The 25,700-nt window shown below is 42.5% G+C and overlaps 1 pseudogene; it reads right to left on the bottom strand.

The window, feature by feature from the left end:
* Positions 1-11,284: 11,284 nt before the first annotated feature.
* On the bottom strand, positions 11,285-25,648 carry LOC134979995 (embryonic protein UVS.2-like; annotated as a pseudogene).
* Between the last annotated feature and the right edge of the window lie 52 nt (positions 25,649-25,700).

The following is a 25,700-nucleotide window of genomic DNA, read 5'->3' as shown; positions in this document are numbered from 1 at the left end:
AAAAATACACATGATATTGTGGACTTGGCGAATAACTAACCCATTAGATCGCACATTTACATTTAATTCTGGGGTACATAGAACACTATCTCATATAGACTATAGCATGATAGAGGAAGGGCTCATCTCAGAGGCTGTAGAATCGGGTATATCGGAGATTTTCATCTCAGATCACACACTAATAAGTATAACACTGAAAATTACTAACAACATAGGGGGTAAACGCATATGGAAATTCCCAGCATTTCTGTACAACTCAGAGGATTTCCAAAAATATCTGAAAAAGAAATGGGAGGAACTTCAGGTGGATAATAGGGCACATATGGGAGACCCAATTTTATTCTGGGAAACATCAAAGACAGTGCTTAGAGGTCATATTATAGTTAAATAGACAAAAATATGACTCCCTCCGGGATAGAGCTTTAGGGTATATATAGACGAACTGTTGGATGTCAATTTCCAGACTTACAAACAGAATATACAATTATTAGAAAGTTATCTATTGACACAAGCTAAGAAATCCTTAGACTATACAAAGAATAGAAATTACAGATGGAGAAATTGGGCGGGAAAACTTCTTGCCTCTCTGGCAAGATCCCAAAGAAGTAGAAATCATATAACTCCACTACAAGATCCAGAAGGGGGGCGGTTAACAACTAACAATAAAGGAATTACTAGTATATGTCACAAATTTTATAATAATTTGTATCTATCTGTTCAGGAGGAGGCATCCTTGATGGACAAACTCTTAGCTCAAGCACACCTTCCTGAATTATCACAAGTACAAAATGAGATACTTAATAGTGATATTAGAATGGAGGAACTACAAGAAATACTCTCGTCTCTTAAACTGAGAAAATCCCCAGGCCCTGATGGGCTCTCTGCAAAGTATTTTAAAATACTTCAATCCAAGATTACCCTTATATTGTTTGATCTATGCCAGCACTTGGCCTTATTTGTATAAAGTATTGGGAATAAGGGAATTTGGAGAGATATTTATTAATTTTCTCCCCTTTCTTGTTCAACTTGGTGTTGGATCATATGCTCAGATATTTGCAAGAGTGGCCAATTATGGAAGGCATTGGGTTAGCAGCTTTTGCTGATGACCTGCTGCTATATGTGATGAATACCAGGGGGTTTATTTACTAATATTCGTGTTTTTGCCATTTTGAAGGGTGTTTGATCTCGAATGGTATCGGGTGCATTTTACTGCAACTTTTTGAATCCTGATACGGTCATTCACTAAGCTGCCGAGTTTTGCACATTCGTTTTTTCAATGTCGATGTGATTCGTAATATCAGGCAGTGTTTTATGGGAGTGATGAGTAAAACACTGCCTGATAAAACACAAGGAATCCCGGCCGGATCTGTGAGATACCTTAAAAAGTTCATTAAAGTCTTTAAAAAGTTAGAAAAAATTGCGTGGGGTCCCCCCTCCTAAGCATAACCTGCCTCGGGCTCTTTGAGCCGGTCCTGGTTGTCAAAATATGGGAAAAAAATGACAGGGGTTCCCCCATATTTAATTTAATCAACCAGCACCGGGCTCTGCGCCTGGTCCTGGTTCCAAAAATACGGGGGACAAAAAGCGTAAGGGTCCCCCGTATTTTTGAAACCAGCACCGGGCTCCACTAGCTGGGGAGATAATGCCACAGCCAGGGGACACTTTGATATCGGTCCCTGCAGCCGTGCCATTAAAACCCCAACTAGTCACCCCTGGCCGGGGTACCCTGGAGGAGTGGGGACCCTTTCAATCAAGGGGTCCCCCCCTCCAGCCACCCAAGGGCCAGGGGTGAAGCCCGAGGCTGTCCCCCCCATCCAAGGGTGGTGGATGGGGGGCTGATAGCCTTGTTTACAAAATGTGAATATTGTTTGGGAACTTTGTGGTCAGCGGTTGACCGAAAGTAACCTCACCGCTGACCGCAAAGTTCCCACCATTGGCTACAATGGAGCGCATAGGCGCTACATTGTATCTGTGCCGTGTGCTGCCTGACAGACACTACAGGACCACACAGCCAATCAGGAGAGTGCCACGACGTGGCGCTCCCTGATTGGCTGAAGGGATCCTCTTTGACACTAGTCAGGGGGGGTCCTGGCAGTCGGGGAAAGGGGTCCTATGTGTAAACATGGGGCCCCTTTCAGTGCGTGGTCGGGTTTCCATTTTATTATTTTGCAAAGTACGTGGATTATACAAAGAACAGAAGGTACACTGGATTATGTGAGTATAATTTTTTTCACAGGTACCCCTAGGATTCTACATGGAGAAGAGGACCGAGCCTCGTGGGAACATAGGTAAGTATGTGTGTATGTTGGTGTGCATGTATGTAATAAAGTTGTACTGTCATGGTGTGTGTGTCCTGTTTTTATTGGGGTATTTTTTTAGTGGTAGTACTACAGGTACCAGCGGGCCCGGTTTTCCACCACATGCTGGTACTTGTGGTTCTCCAAGTACCAGCTTGCGGGGGAGGCTTGCTGGGACTTGTAGTACTGCTACTAAAAACAATATTCACATTTTGCAAACAAGGCTATCAGCCCCCCATCCGCCGCCCTTGGATGGGGGGGACAGCCTCGGGCTTCACCCCTGGCCCTTGGGTGGCTGGAGGGGGGGACCCCTTGATTGAAGGGGTCCCCACTCCTCCAGGGTACCCCGGCCAGGGGTGACTAGTTGGGGTTTTAATGGCATGGCCGCAGGGACCGATATCAAAGTATCCCCTGGCTGTGGCATTATCTCCCCAGCTAGTGGAGTCCGGTGCTGGTTTAAAAAATACGGGGGACCCCTACGCTTTTTGTCCCCAATATTTTTTGGAACCAGGACCAGGCGCAGAGCCCGGTGCTGGTTGATTAAATATGGGAGAACCCCTGTCATTTTTACCCCCATATTTTGACAACCAGGACCGGCTCAAAGAGTCCGAGGCTGGTTATGCTTTGGAGGGGGGACCCCACGCAATTTTTTTTCCAGATTTTACACTAAACAGACCCTTTCCCATAGATAACCATGCACAGATCTCACTGATCCGTGCATGGTTATCCAAACTCGACTGGAAAATGCAGGTCTATTTTATTGCTGCTTTTTTTAACGAATCGCAAAAAAACAGACCCGCACTTGAGCACTCAGAAACTAACACCCAAATACGAATGAATAGTGAATGCCCGTATTCTATGAAATAACAGCCGCGTTTAACGGATGGTCTATTCATTCGTATTTCTGAACGTTGTCATTCAAACCATTACGAATAGTCCAAACACTGCCGAGATTGGTGCTTAGTGAATTCCCGGATTGGGAATTAGAAAAAAAAACACAAATCGGCCAAACTCGGATTTTTAGTAAATACTGGCCCAGGTCCTCTCTAGGTCCCCTAATGCAAAAACTTGTGGAATTCAGAAAAGCTTCTGGCTTGTCAATACATTTAGATAAGTCAGTGGCACTGTATTTAAAGGTGGGATGTAGAAAACCCACGTGGACAGATGATCTAACTATTAAATGGGCTCCCAAGTACATAACATATCTCGGGGTAAATCTCCAAAAAGATATAAGCCTATTATATAAACTGAATATAAAAACAGCTATAAAGGAGTGTGAGAAAGAATTGATAGGATGGAGAGGTCTTCCCATCTCATTTCTTAGGCGGGTTAATTTAATAAAAATGTATCTTTCCCAAGACTCTTATACCCACTACAGTTGCTACCTGTGGTACTTACACGTAATAATGTGCGGGAAATTAACTCATTATTTAGTACATTTATATGGGAAGGTAAGAATTGGAATTGCAAAATTACAGCAACCAATATCTAATGGTGGAGTCAATTTTCTGAATATAGAATTATATAATCACTCAGCACAATTGCATTATATTAGAGGTTGGATGTCTGATAGTGATATTTATATAGATTCTCTGTTGGAGGGGTAATTTTTTTGTAAAATGGGATTAGTTTTGTTCCTTCATGCATTAGACTGTGAAGTAGAATTAGAAATCAGAGATAATCCCCTCTTGATGTCTATACGGAAAGTTTGGCACATATTGCATCATAAATTTAAATTGCTTCCCCATGTATCGATCCACCTTTCCTTCCTGGATAATCCTAATTTTCAGGATGGAGAGGCGGCTATCCCTTTTAGTATATGGAAAGGGGCAGGATTGGATACAGTGGGACAACTGATCGATGGTCATACAAGAAAGCCAAAAACCTTTACACAAGTGAGCGAAGAGTTTGAATTCATTGTCTCTTTCAATTTAACATTCATCCAAGCACAACATTATGCTAATAGGATTTGCCAAGTATTAGGTGAGAATGACTGGGTGAATGGATTTGATAAAATCCTAGCTCAAAGAAAATTAAACTGTAAAGCAATATCTAAACACTATACACTGTTAAGAACTTTGGTGGACTACACGAAATTGGGGACAGGATTGGGAAAATGGAGGGAAAGCTTTCCAAATATATCAATAGAGCTAATGCTGAGCGCTCTTAAAAATTCATTGAAACTCCTCCCAGCCCCGATGTATGGGGAAATGTTCCTTAAAATATATCATAGAGCCTATCTCTCCCCAAAAAGACGGTGGGAAATGACATTATCTGACTCTTCCAAATGCTTAAAATGTGGAAAAATTAGGGCAGACCTGTTCCACTGTTTATGGGACTGCCCATTTATAAAGAAATTTTGGAGGAGAATAGGGGGTTTATATGATCTTTTATGGAAACTAATAATCACATTACACCAGAGTGGGCTATATTTTGTATACTTTCTCTGGAATGGAGTTATGCGGGAGGGAGACGGAAAATATTGTTGGCTATCTCTGCAGCTGCCAGGAAGATGATATTACAAAAATGGACGCTACATGTGATTCCCCCCAATGTCAATATTTCTAGATAAAATATACTATATATTTCGTATGGATTGGGTGGAAGCCTCCTTGCACAAGGATAAAAGCTTTAGAACGTTTTTTGGGACATGGGGGAAATATATATTATACTACACAGAACATAGTTAATTTGTGTAGAATCCAGAAATATTTCTTGCACATTTAACCCTATATGGGTGAGTGATCTTTAATGGTCTTTTTCAAAATCCTTCTTATGTGAAAATCTGCTTTGTTGAAAGCTTCATGTAGCATTTGGTGCAGAAAATAAGAACAATGTGTAGTTTTGTAATCAACTCCAAAGAACTTTGGGTTGCAAATTTATGGTGGGTTATTATTCTAAGAACTCTAATAGGGATCAGTATGAAATGCCGGCAGACGGGATCCCGTCTGTAATGATCCCGACAGCGTGATCCTGTCCGTCAGAATTCCTGGCAGTGGGGTGAGAACTAGAAAGCCCCTTGTGGGCTCGGTGCTCTCACCATGCTGCAGACACGGTGGCTTGCTGCGCTCACCACAGGTTACATTCTCCCTCTATGTGTGTCGTGGACACCCACAGATGGAGAGTAGCCTGTCTCGCCAGTATTCCGGCAGCAGCATTTCACCGCTAGTCAGTATTCCAGCATCAGCATTATGAGCACCAGGATCCTGACTAGCGGTATTTTAACCGCTTCCCCTCTAATAGACGAGATTGTGTCAGATGGCGTACCAAAGCTCACAATTTAGCACCAATTTCAAAGTGTGTAAAGGTAACTTTAACTTATATTTCTGTGTTTGGATCCTCCACCAGAACTCAGAAGAATAAGTTAAAGGGCCCCAACTCGCTCAAAACTTACAATAAACAGATGTACAGTATAATGTAAAAATACATAAGAACCAAACAAAAGCAGAGCGGGATGTAAACCATTATATATAGTAAACCAGTGTATATATGAATCTGACAATGCGAGCAGGATGACAGGGGACTATGCAGACCTGTCATTATTGGCGCTGCTATCTTTTAGATAACACGCCAATATGCGGGGGCAATGTATGAATGATCAGCAGCGTTGACCATTTCGACATCTGCAGCTATTGATTTTGACAGCTGCAGGTGTCAATGCCCTATCTCCACAGCAGGGACAGCATTGTCAATGGCTGTGGTGTGTGACGGCTCTGGGATGCACACGGGAGAGCTTATGTGAGTAGTGAGATCTTGCACATGTGCACAGAAGCTGGCCAGGCAGGGAGACACAGGGCATATGCATCACGGTAACAAAAAGGACACATCTGTAGTTTAACAGATCTGAATAGTTTTATCGCAACCTTGTAAACTGACCTTGCAGTATGTATGCCAACCAGCTTCAATGGTTTTACTGCTGGCTAGTTTGTAGCTTTTCACATCTGCATGTTTATAATAAGTTTTCATCTGGATTACACTCTCTCGAGTATATGTCTAAGTCCAGTATTTGTACTTGTTCCTTACCGTAACTGGTGGTAAATATCAGGTTTCAATTATTGGTGTTAATGTATTGTGTAAATGATTTCAGACGGTCCTTCGTCCCCACCCAAATATAGTATTGTATGGGATTAAATCTGGTTGCTGCTATTATTCAGGATGCTGGGGGAAACAAAATGTGTTTTTTTCTGCTTAGAAAAAAAACCTCCCTTTCAAGCACCTGAATGATATCACTAAGCTAATTGAGCATCTGCCACTATATATGTTTGTTGTGAGAGGCAGAAAGGACCTTGCATTAGGAGGAGATGCAGGTCCTGATATGTCATATGGAGCATTATGGGGTTGCTCCAAGGTAGGTAGCTCTTAACTTAGATATATTGTAGCAGGGAGCCATTATCATGTGGCTCCTTGCTGGTTAATCATAGACCCAGATTGGGGTTGTGGCGGTGTGGGATGTGGTGCACCTGGATTGGCTGAGCTGGTTGTCTTTAGTGTGGCATACCCTTACACTTTATTAACACTTATCACATACTAATTTCTTTAACACTATTTCTTATTTTAATTACATATTTTTTTGTATCACTTTCTCTATAGCTTCGGCTTCTTAACAGTAATCTACTAACATTATAGTTTTTTCACTGGTATGATGCCCTGGGCTGTCTGGCTTATGCTGATTTTTTGGGGTGCCATGCCCTGCACCTAGATATAGCGCTAGGGACCCCCAATATATACAGAGATGCCTTGATGCAGCTTGGGGGCTTATACATACATTTGCGCAGATATATGTAACCAAGATCTCTGAATTCTAAGATACTGTATGATTTAAATCTGGTTACTGCTATTATTCAGGGTGCTGGGGGACACAAAATGTGTGTTTTTTCCTGCTTAGAAAAAGCCCTCCCTTTCAAGCACCTGAATGATATCACTAAGCTAATTGAGCATCTGCCACTATATATGTTTGTTGTGAGAGGCAGAAAGGACCTTGCATTAGGAGGAGATGCAGGTCCTGATATGTCATATGGAGCATTATGGGGTTGCTCCAAGGTAGGTAGCTCTTAGCTTAGATATATTGCAGCAGGGAGCCATTATCATGTGGCTCCTTGCTGGTTAATCATAGACCCATATTGGGATTGTGGTGGTGTGGGATGTGGTGCACCTGGATTGGCTGAGCTGGTTGGCTTTAGTGTGGCATACCTTTACACTTTATTAACACTTATCACATACTAATTTCTTTAACACTATTTCTTATTTTAAATACATATAATTTTTGTATCACTTTCTCTATAGCTTCGGCTTCTTAACACTAATCTATTAACATTATAGTTTTTTCACTGGTATGCTGCCTTGGGCTGTCTGGCTTATGCTGCTTTTTGGGGTGTCATGTCCTGCACCTAGATATAGGGCTAGGAACCCCCAATATATACAGAGATGCCTTGATGCGGCTTGGGGGCTTATACATACATTTGCGCAGATATATGTAACCAAAATCTCTGAATTCTAAGATATTGTACGGGATTTAAATGTGGTTACTTCTATTATTCAGGGTGCTGGGGGAAACAAAATGTGTTTTTTTTTCCTGCTTAGAAAAACCCTCCCTTTCATGCACCTGAATGATATCACTAAGCTAATTGAGCATCTGCTACTATATATGTACATCTACATGTTTATAATAATTTTTCATCCGGATTACACTCTGTCCTGAGTATATGTCTAAGTCCAGTATTTGTACTTGTTCCTTACCGTAACTGGTGGTAAATATCAGTTTGAATTATTGGTGTTAATGTATTATGTGAATTATTTCAGACGGTCCTTCGTCCCCACCCAAATATAGTAAACATCATCTATAAATCCACAGGACTAAATTTCCGAGTAGTTCACTATTAGCCCAGATGTTATCAGCTTTCCATGTGCTCATAAAAAGTTTGCGTAACTTAGTGCAAATTTGTCCCCATTGCGGTACCTTCTGCTATGTAGGTAAAATGTGTCTTGAAACATATATTGAAATATAATTGTGTATCAATATGTACTCTATACCCCTGATTATGAAGTCTATTTGTGATCTTTCCAGTCTGAGATCTGCTAACAGGAACCACATTATTTTGTCCATTCCTTGTTTATGGTCTATCACTGTGTACAGTGATGTAACGTCACTTGTGGCCAGCCAATATGTATCTTTCAACTGTATGGTAATGATGACATTTATATCTTGTTCCTTCACATATGTTATTTTACATACTGTATGGCTGTTAGAAATGACAAATATATTCAAACAAATTTGCAGTAAGGGAGTTGATCCCCAATGTAATGAGTCTCCCTGGTGGATTCTCAAATTTTTATTTTTGTGAGCAAAAACTGAAAACTGGTATGACTAGATGAGTGTTGTTCAGGAATTCATAATGCTGTTTGTTTAGGATTCATTCTGATCTGCCATCATTTAATAGAATTTGTAGTTGTTTCTGGTATTTTTTGCTTGGAACCAGTATCAAACAAACAAACAAACAAACAAACAAACAAACAAACAAACAGTATCAAACAAACAGAATTGACCTAAACAAATTATAATTACATTTATTTTATTTTATTATAAAGCCAGTCTGATTGTTGGCTTATATGACCCTGCTATGCTAAGTACCAGAGCACATACCATATAAGGAAGACCTCACAGTGATCTTATCTGACCTTCCTTCCAACACCACCTGCAGTGAGGTACCACTCACAGCCCACCAATGCTATAGGCACATGGGGAGAAGCAGCATACACCACTGCAGCTAGGTGGTCTGCCTTTGATCCCCACTATACCTTACTCTCTTATATCTTGTACTGGGGTATTCTCATTGCTGGACTTGTGCTGGGTATCCTGGTGCTGAGAGAGTGGGACTTACTAGAACCATACAGCAACAGCAGATGCCCATACTACATATTTTTCATATCCCAGGGTGTAATAAGGACCCGATAAACTGCTGTATAATGCATTGCACACAGCATACGGCAGCAGTATGGAATTCATTGTGAAAGGGATTAATAATTTGCTTACTGCACTACCCATTGGTACCTGCTATCTACATGGCATATTAGTACTTGCTAATGATTGCCATTATTATGACATTACTCTAGGGAGATTACCTTTGTGAGAATCACTGCTTGATATCATACAGCTGGTCAAGGATTTGGGACATTGATTGACAATTTAATTTTATACAGTATTATCTCTTCCCCTGATATCTGATGTCCACCTTGAATGTATTTATCTGTGTATGAGTGATCATAGCGTAGCACTGTGCCTACAATAGAGTCTATGATTGGACACCTATTGATATTGAACTTCTATGACGATTATACCTTCATATGCTACCCACTGTGCTTGCACCTATTTTTGGGCAGTGAGCACAACTGATCAGTTTATTTGCTAGTACGTATACTACTTGCTGTGCTGATCCGGGAGATATTCCTAGATGACCCTATTGGTTACCTTTTGAGATGCTTGTCTTTTTATGTATATGTTTGTCCAGTTTTTTTTAAATCTATAACAAGAGTGCCCCCAGAAAATGGAGAATAGAATCCCATTGACTACAGTATGTCTTCAGCTGAGGGTTATGGATAGAGAGCCTAAACTCCTGTTAAGAGATTTCCCATCTACCCAAAGTGTATTAGCGTTTGGACCAGATATTGGGGGTCATTCCGAGTTGTTCGCACGGTAAAAATCTTCGCATCGCAGCGATTTTCCGCTTAATGCGCATGCGCAATGTCCGCACTGCGACTGCGCCAAGTAAATTTGCTATGCACTTAGGAATTTTACTCACGGCATTTTCATCGTTCTGGCGATCGTAATGTGATTGACAGGAAATGGGTGTTACTGGGCGGAAACAGGCCGTTTTATGGGCGTGTGGGAAAAAACGCTACCGTTTCCGGAAAAAACGCAGGAGTGGCTGGAGAAACGGGGGAGTGTCTGGGCGAACGCTGGGTGTGTTTGTGACGTCAAACCAGGAACGACAAGCACTGAAATGATCGCAGATGCCGAGTAAGTCTGAAGCAACTCAGAAACTGCTACGAGGTGTGTAATCGCAATATTGCGAATACATCGTTCGCAATTTTAAGATGCTAAGATTCACTCCCAGTAGGCGGCGGCTTAGCATGAGCAAATCTGCTAAAATTAACTTGCGAGCGAACAACTCGGAATGACCCCCCTTGTCAAAGAAGCCTACTTTATTGTAGTGTACTAGGATTGGCAGCACTTTTTTTTTTGGTAGAGCTTTTTATCATTTCTCAAGAGTGACTTGGGATGATAGCTAGTGCAATTATGGTTGTCCCAGTTTGGAATTTTGTTGAGAGTGAAAATGAGAGATTAAGATGTTGATAAATTGATTGTAACAGGAGCTTAAAAATCATCTGGGCAGGTAACTTTGCCTGCATAATAGAAAAGCATGACATAAGTAAAGTCCTTTATTATGCTGTCTTCAGGTCAGCCACTTGGGGAATGAACTTGGGCAAATTTGTTTCAATGACAAAATTGTCAAATAATTGTACTTGACATTGGCTTCGCCATGTACAGATGGCTACAGGTGATTACATAACATAAGTCAATATATTTTGACACTCAGAACTTGCCAAAATTTGCCAACTTGTCAATATTTGGCGTTGAACTTTAGGACACCTGTTAAAATATTTTGTTTCTAATGGGTTATTGGTGTAGATTTTACCAAGGATCAAGATGGGTATTACATGTAGAATACATCACCAATCTGTTCTCATATTAGATAATTATGAAATGACTCTGGTGCAGAACATCAATGAGAATACAGCACTCAGTGTTATTAATGTTCAACTCAATCCATATTGAATAATTCCTAAAATTTGGCTTGTCTGAACCATGTCTTTATTATACTCCAACCACAGCACATAGCCAAGTAAATTGATACTGTTGTCATCCCTGATATGGCCTGTTTCATTGTAAAACTGAATTTGTAGAACTTATTGACATAATTGTGGGAATTCTAGGGAAAGTGCTCAGTTTGGTTGTCTATGTTTTCTTTAGCCAAAATGGACCAATCTTTTACCACTGTATGACAAATGATAAAGATATGCAACAAATGTCAAGAATTTGACAATAGTATTTGGATTGAGACCACTGGTATATCTAAAACCACCAGAGGCCGTATACCACGTTTAACACTTGATAAATCCCTGGATAGTATCAGCATATGATAAACTGATTTTAAAAATAATGTCACATCCAAATATACAATATACCAATATTATTGAAATATAAAGTATCTACTAGACTTGCTCTTACTTTACTAAACTATAGAATATATTACACTTCACACAGAGAGTAAAACACAATGGGGGTCATTCCGAGTTGTTCGCTCGTTGCCGATTTTCGCTATGCTGCGATTTGCTGCTAACTGCGCATGCGCATGGTACGCAGAGCGCATGCGCTTAGTTATTTAACTAAAAACTTAGTAGATTTACACAAGCTCGAGCGAAGTATTTTCAGCGCTCGAGTGATTGTAGTGTGATTGACAGGAAGTGGGTGTCTCTGGGCGGCAACTCAGCGTTTTCACGGCGTTTGCTAAAAAACGCAGGCGTGCCAAGGAAAAACGCGGGAGTGGCTGGAGAAACGGAGGAGTGGCTGGCCGAACGCAGGGCGTGTTTGTGACGTCAAAACATGAACTAAACGGACTGAGCTGATCGCAATCTGTGAGTAGGTCCGGAGCTACTCAGAAACTGCAAAGAATTATGTATTAGCAAATCTGCTAATCTTTCGTTCGCTATTCTGCTAAGCTAAGATACACTCCCAGAGGGCGGCGGCCTAGCGTGTGCAATGCTGCTAAAAGCAGCTAACGAGCGAACAACTCGGAATGAGGGCCAATATTCTATATGAGAAATACTTTTGATTGTGTAGACTATATAGACATTCTGTTACTTTACAGTTCTAATCTAAACATTCCTAGATAGAATAAAATATATTTGCCATATAGAAAATATACTGTATTATAATGTGAGTTTTGCTTCAGTTATAACATCAATTCCTTCCCACAAACAGAGGGTTTTCTTACTGCAGGAATTTCTCACTGGTTTCCCTTATTGTCCTCACCCGGCTGTTTTCTGCAGTACTACTGTTGGTATAGAGAAAAAAATAGTTGTTATATAGCAAAATGAGTATACAAATATACACATACTGTATATAGGGCCTGATTCTGAGTTGGATGCAGCGGCAATGTTGGACTCAGTAAAGCAACTTTTGGTCTGCACATGTGACTATGGGGGTCATTCCGAGTTGATCGCAGCTGTGCTAAATTTTGCACAGCTACGATCATGTTCCCAGACATGCGGGGGGACACCCAGCACAGGGCTATCCCACCCCGCATGTCTGTCCCCCCCCCCCCCCCACACACACAAGTACAAGAGCATCGCACAGCGGCGATGCTTTTGTACCAGTTGAGTAACTCCCGGCCAGCACAGCTCTTGAGGCTGACCGGGAGTTGCTCGTCACTGCCCCTGGTTGCAGCGGCTGCGTGTAACGTCACGCAGCCGCTGTGACCCACCCCTTGCACGTCCGGCCATGCCTGCATTGGTCGGACCGTGCCCCTAAAACGGCGGCCAAACGCCGCCGTACTGCCCCCTCCCACCCAGCGACCGCCTCTGCCTGTCAATCAGGCAGAGGCGATCGCTAGGGAACGACGGCCTTTGGCTGTCCAGCATGTGCCGGCGCACTGCGGCGCCTGCGCATGCGCAGTTCCGACCCGATCGCTGCGCTGCGAACAAGTGCAGTGAGCGATCGGGTCGGAATGACCCACTATATACTGTATGTTCGGAGTCGCAGAACAGATTTGGATACATGGTAGACAAAGTGCATTGAAAATAAATGGGGTGTTCCTTGGTGGTATTAGGGGGCTGGCATCTTATGGGAGTATCATGGCTGTGTATGGAGACCCAGAATCTTCCACAGGGAGACCATATTTACACAGATAAAATGCACCACCTACTGCACCTAAACATAATTGCCGCTTCTAAAGATGCTGATAGTGGGCTTCTGAGTGCCTGCACATTTGGATACATAGATATATACCAGGGGAAAGGCTTTGTAGCAGCATTAGCACAAAGTCTAAGACAATAATGCTGCAGTAGATGTAGAGATGGATGCGGCTGGTTCCGACTCAGGTTCATATGGGTAAATGTATTATAGCTGCACGCATCATGCCGCTATAACACTTCCTGCTTCGCCTCACTACCGAGCATACGCAGGAAGCGACATCGGCATGATGTAAGAACATCTTGTATGCCGAAATGGGGGAGCTTTTCTGGTGACCCCCCCCCCCCCCCCCCCGAGCACACAGCACATCAGCTTAGTGCTGATGCGCTGTGTCTCCTTCCTGGCCGGCTTCTCCGCACATGCGTGGGATCTAGCTACTCACATGAGATCCCCAGCACAGTCCAGAGCTGACACACACCACAGCCATGGGCAGCTCTGTCCGTGCTGTGGTGTATGGGCATCGCCACCTGCAGTTGTCGAAATCAACAGCTGCAGGTGTCGGAACGTGCACTGACATCGCTTCTCCCCCATAACGAGGGGTAATATATTTACCCCATAGTGTCTAACAGCAGAATAGTAACTGTTACCAGCAATCCATTGACAATTTTTACCTATGGGCTGCAGCCACCCCCCCCCCCCCCTCCCCAGGTAAAATCAACCACCCTGCTCACTGTCAGTGAAGCCAAATGCAGTCTGTGAGACTGCATTGGCTTCACTGTGACTGGCAGTGGCTGCCTATTGGAAGTCCTACCTGTCAGTCACAGATACTACAGGCAGTCCCATTGGGAGGTGTTTCCTCCCTCCGGGACTGCCAGACTGTACTGCAATAGGCAGAGAGCTGGCATCCTGTAGGGAACTAGCTGCCTGCCCTGTCTTCTGCTGGCTTCTATGGGCTGCAGCCGATGCTTGTGCACATGAGCCAGACTCGGCTCCTTGTAGCTTCATTATACAGGTGCCTGGACCCGGCCAGCGGCGGCCGCTGCAAGGACGCTCTTCCTCCTCAGTCGGACCAGGCAGCGGCAGCTCCCCTACTCCATATAGGTAGGAGCCACCGCTGGAAATCATATCATTCTATACACAGTTCCCAAGTATTTTCAGTGATCAAAAGCTGTGGGTTTTTGTCTCCTTTAAAATACTGAACATGTAAGTGTGATGCTGTAATACTCACTGAAGGAATATAAAGCTCAGAGACCTCTTATCCAAGCTCTGTAGAATACTAAGTAAGACTAGACAGGGGAAAACCATAACATTAAGCATTTCTAGAACTTAGTACAATACCTGAGCTATATGTGGCACTGAAGCTGTTCCCTGGAACACTGCGGCCACTGAAAATCTCTATCAGCATTTGGCTAGTGGAAGCAATGATTACTGGGATTACACCAGTCCCACAAGTTTTGTCCTTCAGCACAGGAGACGTCCTACTGGGACCATCATAAATCTTCATGTAGTAAGATGCGCACTCTGGTGAGGACTGGACATTAAAGCTAATGCCATTCAGGCTAACCTACATAGAAAACAATTGTTACATCAGGCAGTCAGAAATAAATTATTTATTTATTTGTAAATTTTGTTTCAGAAATCCCATAAAGTGTAATTTTTGTTATATACTTTTATGTCAAAATGGACATTGCAGCATGAGGATGTGATCACCTGCAAGGCTTATCCAGTGGGTTATTGTAAGACTTTCAAACTGAGCATTATATCTTAGCACTGGCCTAAACAATCCCATTATATACCCCCATTGTATATGGTGCCCCAGTATTCCTTCACACTTCTCCTGCATGTAATACAAAACTCAAGAGGTTGAGCCTGGAAGGAATTAATTACTGAAGCATCAACATAATCACATTCTTTTCACCAACATAACTGCTTATCCATTATTAGAATTTATTATTAACATCTCAGCAATAATATTATTTATATAGCGCTAACAGATCTCGGATAGCCTGGCAGTTGCATTTTGTACTAGATGCAAGTTGCTTAACTCTTGCTGGGAAACCCAGGTAGTGTGCAGATAGATAAATGAGATAGATAGATAGATAGATAGATAGATAGATAGATAGATAGATAGATAGATAGATATTATATAAATATGCCCAAGTTCTCCATCCCCAATTGTGCATGAATCAGTCTTTATTTCTGAAGAAGTATTCTTTGCCGTGTAAAGTGGTTTTGTAGTCAAATACTGCTCATGGTATTTTATGAAATTTGTATAAATGGGCGTGTTTTTCATGTTTATGAGCAATAAGATGCAGTCCTCATTTGCTTATTTGTACAATATTTATTACTAACAAATTTATATTTACACTACGGACAGAGCTGATGCCGATCATAACCCTTCAGGTTGCTGCATACACAATGCAAAAATATTGCACCTTCAGACTGTATGGGGCATGTATACATATTGGCTGGTGATTGCACCTTGTGTAGCTTTATCTTGACAGATTAAAATCTATCTCAGTGAAGTGGGATTTGATCAGTTTATTAGCCAGATGTATTGGATGCAATGCCCCTATAGTAACTGATTATAGAAGTGTGATCTATTATCTCCGTTTGCACCAACTCATTACTGTACCTGCCCAGATGGGGTCCTGATCAACCAAACACAGTTTCCATTATTAGGATTGGCTGAGACAGAGTTGGCCGAGCTCACAACACCACTGTTATCATTTAGCAAATTAGCACAAACGTCTAAAAGAGAAAACAATAATAAATGTCACTAACTATAGAAGTGATGTAGTGTATATAGCTATTATATCATTAGGATGTACTGAATATGTGACAGCTGTAAGGTGATATCACTATGTACATTCTATAGTGTAGATGCAGAGCGAAAAACAAGTTGGCTGTAATTACACCCACTTTGTGTACACAGAATCAGATGCTGAGATGTACCCATCTGTGGGCCTACGTCAGAGTTGATCGCAGCAGCAAATTTGTCAGCAGTTGGGCAAAACCATGTGCACTGCAGGAAGGGGGGGGGGGGGCAGATATAACATGTGCAGAGAGAGTTAGATTTGGGTGGGGTGTGTTCAATGAAATCTAAATTGCAGTGTAAATATAAAGTAGCCAGTATTTACCCTGCACAGAAACAAAATAACCCACCCAAATCTAACTCTCTCTGCTCATGTTATATCTGTCACACCTGCAGTGCACATGGGCCCTCATTCCGAGTTGTTCGCTCGCAAGCTGCTTTTAGCAGCTTTGCACACGCTAAGCCGCCTCCTACTGGGAGTGAATCTTAGCTTCTTAAAATTGCGAATGAAAGATTTGCAATATTGCGAAAAGACATCTCTGTGCAGTTTCTGAGTAGTTCGAGACTTACTCTGCCAGTGCGATCAGTTCAGTGCTTGTCGTTCCTGGTTTGACGTCACAAACACACCCAGCGTTCGCCCAAACACTCCTCCGTTTCTTCAGCCACTCCGGCGTTTTTCACAGAAACGGTAGCGTTTTTTCCCACACGCCCCTAAAACGGCCTGTTTCCGCCCAGAAACACCCACTTCCTGTCAATCACATTACGATCACCAGAACGATGAAAAAACCGTGAGTAAAATACCTAACTGCATAGCAAATTTACTTGGCGCAGTCGCAGTGCGGACATTGCGCATGCGCACTAAGCGGAAAATCGCTGCGATGCGAAGAAATTTACAGAGTAAACAACTCGGAATGACCACCATGGTTTTGCCCAACTGCTAACAAATTTGCTGCTGCAATCAACTCTAAATTACCCCCTGTGTGACTGCACCAACCCTATCTGTATGCTTAGTTTTATAGCTGACATCATTATCAGTGTCCACTTAACACCAGCCCTACCCCTGCTGCCAGAAAAACAAATATCAACATTTATTTTACTCTAGTGATGTTTGGTTCTCCAGAAATCTGAATCGACCACAGGTTTGTGGATCTAAACTGAACCAAAAACTCTGTCCGCCTCTCCCGAGGAGATCCATGTTGAGCCAAGTTCTTGTTTGGAACTTACTGCGGTTTGGAAATTGAATTTTTTATAAAAATGTCAAAATTTCTATTGAAAAATGACTTGATTTTACCTATTTTCATCAAATTTTGTCAATATTCATCAATATTTTTATTTTTTGTATCGTTTTTAAACTGAAGCGAAAACCAAATCCAAACCAAAACACTTGCGAGTGGTTTTTCAAAATCACAGCCAAAGCACAAAATTGAATCAAGATCCAAAAACAAAACATGGGGGTCATCACACATCTCTAGTTTTTTCATGTTGAAATCTATATGCCTATAGGGTCATGAGGGAGATCAAACCTTCAAGAGATAAGGTGGAGAAGTTGCCCATAGTGACTAATTAGCTCACATTTTATAAACTGCTAGAAAAATAATACCTAGAAGCTTTTGAAGGCTTGATACATCTCCTCTTATGTGTGGTAAATAGTATCCGGCATCTAAGCACATAATTGAATACCTGCCAGGACTGTGCATATTGGCTGATATTGCAACACTAACACGTTACTAAACTTTGTAGCAACAATTATTACAGGATGTTTAGCTTGTATCAACCTTAGTGCTACTGTCACTCTATACAGTATGTGAGAGGCGGAGTGTAATATGAAGTACCTTAGGAACTGTACAGCAATACAAGTATTTAGACTAACAACTCAAACCATATATTAGCAACTATTATATTATACCAGGCAATTAATACAGGAAGCACATTATAGGTCAATTGAATAAAGGCCACAACACATAACTTTTAACAATGTTCATAGGTTTAACCATTTAATCAACATTTGTATATTACTAGCTGGAGTACCCGGCGTTGCCTGGGATTTTAAGAGTGTTTGTTTACAAAAATTAATTTAAATATTAAACACACAGTATAAATAACATAGTATAAAAAAGCATGTAAAATGTTATACACATCAATAAAATGAAAACCCAATGTGTTGCTGGGGGACGAAGCTACTTCCACTATATAACTCTCAGTGTGTGGGTTCATGCTACCTCCATTCCCTTCCTCACATCATGTCACTGCCCCGTCACATGCAGCTCCGTCATCACTGACATATCATGCATGTCCTGATATAGTATGTGCTGCTGGGCCACCCCTAGGGGTGCTAGTGGTGTGTTACCCCCACAGTGTTTGTTCCCAGAGTGTAAGTAATATGTGTAGCAAATTTGTTGTAAATTGCTCCAGGCCTTCCACAGTTATGCTGTCTGCTGAAATACTCTGTGCCACTGTCCCAACCCTAGGGGTGGTAGGGGTGTCTGACCCCCACATTGTTTGTTTGCCGAGTGTAAGTCATATGTGTACCCAGTTTGTTGTAAATTGGTCTAGCCATTTGGGAGTTACGCATTCTCCTGAAATACTCTGTGCTGCTGTCCCACCGCTAGGGGTGCTACGGGTGTCTAACCCCCACAGAGTTTGTTCCAGAGTGTAAGTCATATGTGTACCAATTTTGTTATAAATTGCTGCAGGCATTCCAGAGTTATGCTGTCTGCTGAAATACTCAGTGCTGCTGCCTCACCCCTAAGGGTGCTAGGGGTGTCTTCCTCCCACAGTTTTTGTTGCCAGATTGTAAGGCATATGTGTACCAATTTTTGAGTACATTGCTCCTGCAATTCCGGAGTTATGCTGTCTCCTGATATACTCTGTGCTGCTGTCTGCACCCCCCCTAGGGTTGCTAGGGATTTCAAATTGTTTTAGTTGCCTCCACCATGTTTTAATACGCTTGTATGTGAAATTTCACGATCTTCACTTGTAAACTGTGGATTTGTATAGAAAGACAGAAGGACTGAAGGACAAATTTTCATTTTTATATATTAGATATTTGTAATAAAACTAATGTTTGAATTCACATTATTGCAACATTGCCTCCATACAGAATAATTTCCTTTTTCTAATTTCAATTTATTTATGTTCCTTTCTAGTATGCACCACTCACAATAATAAAATATGATGTATCTTGGATTATTTGAATGGGAAGAAGTGTTTTGTCTAATATAATCCTAACTTTGCCTCATGAGCAGAATATCCCTCTTTCCTTGCAAGATCCAGCCAACTTTGGGTGTAGTATGGTATGCCGGCGGCCGGGCTCCGGGCGACCAGCATAACGGCGCCAGGAGCCCGACCGCCGGCATACCGACAGTGTGGCGAGCGCAAATTAGCCCCTTGTGGTCTCGCTGTGCTTGCCACGCTGCGGGCATAGTGGCGCGCTACTTATTCTCCCTCCAGGGGGGTCATGGACCCCCATGAGGGAGAATATCTGTCGGTATGCCGGGTGTTGGTATACTGTGCGCCGGGATCCCGACATTCGGCAACCTGAAGACCACCCGCCAACTTTACTTGTGTTGCCTCCATATTTCTATCAATACTTACTACACTGATAAAGATGGTTAATTTTAGCAACATCCAAGATACTCAGTCCAATCCTTTGTCCAATGGGCACATTTGGGTCAGGATGGGGTACAATGGTGGGTTGTTTAGAAGTGTTAGAGAATGAATACCTGTCACACAGACAAAAGACATGGCAGTATGAAGTGGTCATCAGTACAATCCAGAAATATACATTATACAATGCACCATTCTGACATCAATGTGTTCTAATCACTTTCTAGCATCATCACCTATCAGTAACACTGTACATGGCAAAAGGCAGCAACTTACTTGTCATAATGCATCACTGACCCATAATCATACTGCAGACCCCAATCATCAGTGTTTTGTATGGCAAAATTGATCTTATTTCCTGTAACAGGAAGTCTCTGATTACTACATCTCGCATTTGAGTGTAAAGACGATAGTTTCTCTAAGTAACACATAATGTATATCTGTGTATGTACCTGGTGATATATACTGTTGCATGACGGTGACATAGTCATCACGGTCAGTCCTTGTATGTTCATGGTGAAATCCCAGGGCATGATCTATTTCATGTTGTATAATTCCTCTGGACATACAACCAGCAGTATCTACTGCAACCATCTGACCTCCACCTATTCGTCCCACATATGATGCACATCTGGAAGCAGAGAGGAAGGTATGCCAATATTGTCAACACACTTGTTATAGCAAAAGAATAATCAAAGGTACAGAAATGTTATGAATAATAATATAGAACTACTTAAAATAAAATGTTATCTAAGTATTTCTATCGGGAGGTTTGCAAACTTTTAAGAACAGAAGAAGTACAATTTTATTTTTTGCTGTGTACATTATATACAGTGTGGGACATATGCATTATATATAATTTAGTCCAACAAGCCCCGGATTATGCTGTCATCTGTACCCATAATAATCATCCCTTATGACAGAGAGTGGAAGAACATACCCCTGTGATGAGACAATGTTGAGGAAACTCTTCTCTGTTGTCCGAGGTATAAACCTCACACACGTCAATGTTTCCATCTCCTGCATAGAATTTTGGAACAGACTGACCTGACTGGCAGCTGTGCAGAAGTAAAATTACATATTTATTATAATACACTGTAATATAGATGTCCTTGAGAATAATAATATAACATAAGGAAGAGGCTACTCACTATAAACAGAGGATAAGGTGTATGGCACAGGGACGGTTCCATCTGCAGATTTGGGCCACGGGCAGGTTGTACAGGTGTTGGCGCTGCGTCCAATATTTATTAACATGTCACCTCCTACTACAGGCACCTTAATATCTATGTTAATCAGGAGAAGAGAGGTAAATATTCATATGTTAGTGTACTGTGATTAAGGGGCTGATGTATCAGTGAAAGAGTGGAGAAGTGGACCATCAATCTACTTCCTCTCATATTATAAAATGTACTTAATAAATGCTTCTTCAAAGCTGATTGATTGCTATGGACAACTTCCTCACTCTTTCACTAAGATCTAGGTCAGATTCTATCTTAAGTCTAAATTGCAATTATGCTGTTATTAGAACATGATTGGCTATAACGTGTACACTAATTTACAGTGCAGGAATTATTTTACAACTGAAAATAATATTCCTCCAGGTTTAGGGTTTGAACAATGGCTCTCATTCCGAGTTGAACACTCGCTGCCGTTTTTCGTAGCATAGCGATCAGGCTAAAAATTGTCTGTTCTGCGCATACATATAGTACGCAGCGCGCACGCGCGAAGTACTTTCACACAAAACTATGCATTTTTACACAAGCTCGAGCAACGCTTTTCAGTCGCTCGAGTGTTCGTAGTGTGATTGACAGGAAGTGGGTGTTTCTGGGCGGCAACTCAGCATTTTCAGGGAGTGTGCTGAAAAAAGCAGGAGTGCCTGATAAAAACGCAGGAGTGGCTGGGGAAACGGGGGAGCGGCTGGCCGAACTCAGGGTGTGTTTGTGACGTCAAACCAGGAACTAAACATTCTGCAGTGATTGCAAGGTAGGAGTAAGTATCGAGCCACTCTGAAACTGCATGAAATTTTTTAGTAGCAGAACTGCTAACCAGAGCCGGCCCTAACCAAAATGATGCCCTAGGCAAGATTTTGGCTGGTGCCCCCTAGCACTACCGCTAGTTCTGCCTCTGACCCTGCACCCGCTTTCCCAGCACCATTACCCCCCACCCATAGCAGTCCTTTTGTTTTTTCCTACCCCCTGTAATTTAAATAAGAACAGTGTGCATATTCGGCGCACAACCCAAAAAGGTATGTGTTTTTGCTGGCAAGGGGCATGGCCACACAATAGTAGCCCCAATTCAAATTATGCCTCACAGTAGTGCAACTTTATTCACAATGTATCATGCAATAGTGTCCCTTATTCACATTACATCACACAGTAGTACCACTTTACCTTATATACGTTACTCCTCACAGTAGTGCCCCTCATTTACATAACATCATACTGAATTGCTCCTTATTCACATTACACCACACGATATTGCTCCTTATTCACATTACACCACACCATATTGCTCTTTATTCACATTACACCACACCGTATTGCTCCTTATTCACATTACACCACACCATATTGCTCTTTATTCACATTAGACCACACAGTAGTGACCTTTCTATATGCCACACAGTAGGGCACCTTATACACATAATGCCTCACATTGGTAATGCATTTATACACATAATACCACACAGTAATGCCCCTTACACATATGACACACATTAGTAATGTCCTTATAAACATAATGCGCCTTACACATTATGCCAACCCTTATTAATGCCCTTATACACATAATTTCCCTTACACATATGCCGCACATTGTTAATGCCCATAATGACACACATAATGTCCCTTACACATATGCCGCACATTGTAAATGCCCATAATGACACACAAAATGTCCCTTACACATATGCCGCACATTATTAGTGTTCTTATACACATAATGACACACAGACAGAGAGGGGAGGGGTTGCAAATCCCACCACTACATTTCCCCTCAGCACACTAAAAAATTACCTGTAACCAAACCTGAACCTATCTGGTAATAGAAATTCAGAGAATTAGTTTACACATGTTTGCAAGCTCATGTTTAAGCTGCTGCGCCACTTCATGGCTTCTCCGATGTCAGCAGTCCTAAAACTACATAATGGCAGTGCCCACATAGGGCCATGTAATTTGTCACAGTAGGCCTCATGATAAAGGCTATTACTAAAACACATCCAGACAGAGAGCTAACTTACCCAGGAGCCACCCCCAGGATCTCCCATTGGCGCTACAAGGAGCAGCATGCCACAGCATGCCTTCCAAATACTGCTCCCATTCATTGCCTCTCGTACACAAGCAGACAAACAATGGTAAATGCTTGATTATTCCTGTAGATAATTATGTTTCAGGTGCTGGAAAGGGGGAGGGGTCACAGACAAACCAACAGAGAGGGGAGGGGTTGCAAATCCTACCACTACATTTCCCTTCAGCACACTAAAAAATTACCTGTAACCATACCTGAACCTATCTGGTAATAGAAATTCAGAGAATTAGTTTACACATGTTTAAGCTGCTACACCACTTCACGGCTTCTCCGATGTCAGCAGTCCTAACACTACATAATGGCAGTGCCCACATATGCCGCACATTATTAGTGCTCTTATACACTTAATGACACACATAGTGCCCCTTACACATATGTTACACATTATTAATGCCCTTATACACATAATGACACATATAGTTCCTGGCGTGAGTCAACTGGCAGCTCTGCTAACGTCGGATGCCTATTTTTTATGAAAATTATTCTTATTTGCATTGCTATGTGGCTAGGATGCACAAGAAGCTTCTGCTGATTAAAATGATATGCAGCATGCCTATATACTGTGCAACTGTGGCTGTGTCTGCATATGAAATGCTACACACAGAATATATGCATGCCACATATCATTTTAATCAGCGGAAGCTGCATGTGCCCCTAGGCATACCAGATGCCCTAGGCAATTGCCTAATTTGCCTATGCCTAAGGCCGGCTCTGCTGCTAACCTTTCTTTCGCACTTCTGCTAAGCTAAGATACACTTCCAGAGGGCGGCGGCTCAGCGTTTGCACTGCTGCTAAAAGCAGCTTGCGAGCGATCAACTCGGAATGAGGGCCATAGCTCCTTCATATTATGCTTTAGCACTTACAGTAGTAATATGTTCATACAGTACCTTTGTTGGCTCTAAGAATGCTGCTGAAGATATTATAAGGGACTTCTGCATCTGAAACTTCTGTAAATACAAGCACACATATAAAGTGATAGCAGGTATATATCATTTATCAGTGTCGTCTGCTGGGTGTTATTGTTTAGTGGAATAAATGATGCTACAGATTGGATACCTAAGTAATAAATTGTGTTAATAATGTTTTCATCATAACCCATGGCTTTTTGTAGGACGAGGTAAATATATTTTGTTACTATGACATTATTGGGTCCATGTACAGTTGGACAGACCTCTGTTATTTGTGTTTCCTTTCTGGGAAAATGCACCATAAATGCAGACATGTCAGTGTCAGATATACATTGAAGTTTCTGTCATATACTGTACATACTGTATAAATGCAATTGTGCATGTTAATTACACAAGTGCACTCTTTGATAGACACAGATTGTTCGATCATTGTTTATCCATATAATTGAAGTGCATGTGAAAGAGCAAATGAATAGAAGTCATTGAACTGCTTTAATAATATGAAAAAGCAATGATTGGGCAATCTGTGTCTAACATAGTTTGCCGACTTCATGGCAGCTCTCTGGAAGGAGGAAGCCAGGTCAGATCAGAGAGCGGCTGTTCAGGGGGTTGAGAAGATGCTAATAAGACTGTGCTGGGGGGGAGGGGGGGGGGGGAGGGGCGTGGCTTGGCTCGGCATGGCATAGAGTAGCAGCTGCAAACTGCAGCTCCTCCACTACATCCTGTATTAATATTCTTCTCCAAGGCGCAAATGTGCTGGAATTGGGTGTGCAGCTTTGTCTTGATGCACTGCACCCTTGGATAAACTTTGTGTGACTGAATCTTCTGGGGTGCTTTGAGTTTTCGGTACTGCGTGGTGCAGCCGGGACCGGCCCTGCCTCCTGATCCTTCGCTGTGCCCCGCCCTGCTTCAGGTCGCGGCCCTTGGATCTCCTCTGCCGCTCTGGCTGGTGGACTGTGCCACTGAGAACTACTGCCGCTGGACGTGGACGGCCAGGGATCCCTGAATATGCGGAATTGGCGGGCTGCTGACCGTGAGAGTGTTCTCCTGCTGCAGCCCCGCCATTTTCTCTCCGCTGCAGACCCACCATTTTTCCTCCCTTCTGGAACTGTTTTCACAACTGTGGTGCAGGACTGGCTGCAGAGTGATTCCAGTGGGTGTGGTATGGTATGCCGGTGGTCGGGCTCCCAGCGACCAGCATACCGGCGACGAGAGCCCGACCGCCGGCATACAGACAGTGTGGCGAGCGCAAATGAGCCCCTTGCGGGCTCGCTGCGCTCGCCACGCTGCGCTCGCCACGCTGCGGGCACGGTGGCGCACTATGCGCGCCACACTATTTTATTCTCCCTCCAGGGGGGTTGTGGACCCCCACGAGGGAGAATAAGTGTCAGTATGCCAGTTGTCGGAATTCCAGCGCCGGTATACTGTGCACCGGGATCCCGATCGCCGGCATACTGAAGACCACCCATTCCAGCAGGGGCTCTCTGCACCAAATTTGCACTGCTGGGACTGGCCAGTGTGAGGGACTGGACCTCCGCTCTCTGCCTGCACCTGGGAGCTCTTGGCTGCGTGCGCAATTTCCCACCATAAGGACATTTCTACTGGTGCACATTAATGGATTGCACATGAAAAGATTTCTCTCCTGCATTACCCTAGTAAGTGGGTTCCTTGTTACTGGTGATTTGTTCTGGATACTGGAACTACTATTACTGGTTGCCTGAGCCTGGATGCTTGAATTCTCCATTTTACTATGCTTCAATTAGAGCTAGTGTGCTGATACATCTTAGCCCTGGATT

This window comes from Pseudophryne corroboree, chromosome 12, assembly GCF_028390025.1.
Source record: "Pseudophryne corroboree isolate aPseCor3 chromosome 12, aPseCor3.hap2, whole genome shotgun sequence".
NCBI lineage: Eukaryota > Metazoa > Chordata > Amphibia > Anura > Myobatrachidae > Pseudophryne > Pseudophryne corroboree.
Note: the sequence above shows the minus strand (reverse complement) of the source record. Positions and strands in the feature narration are given on the sequence as shown.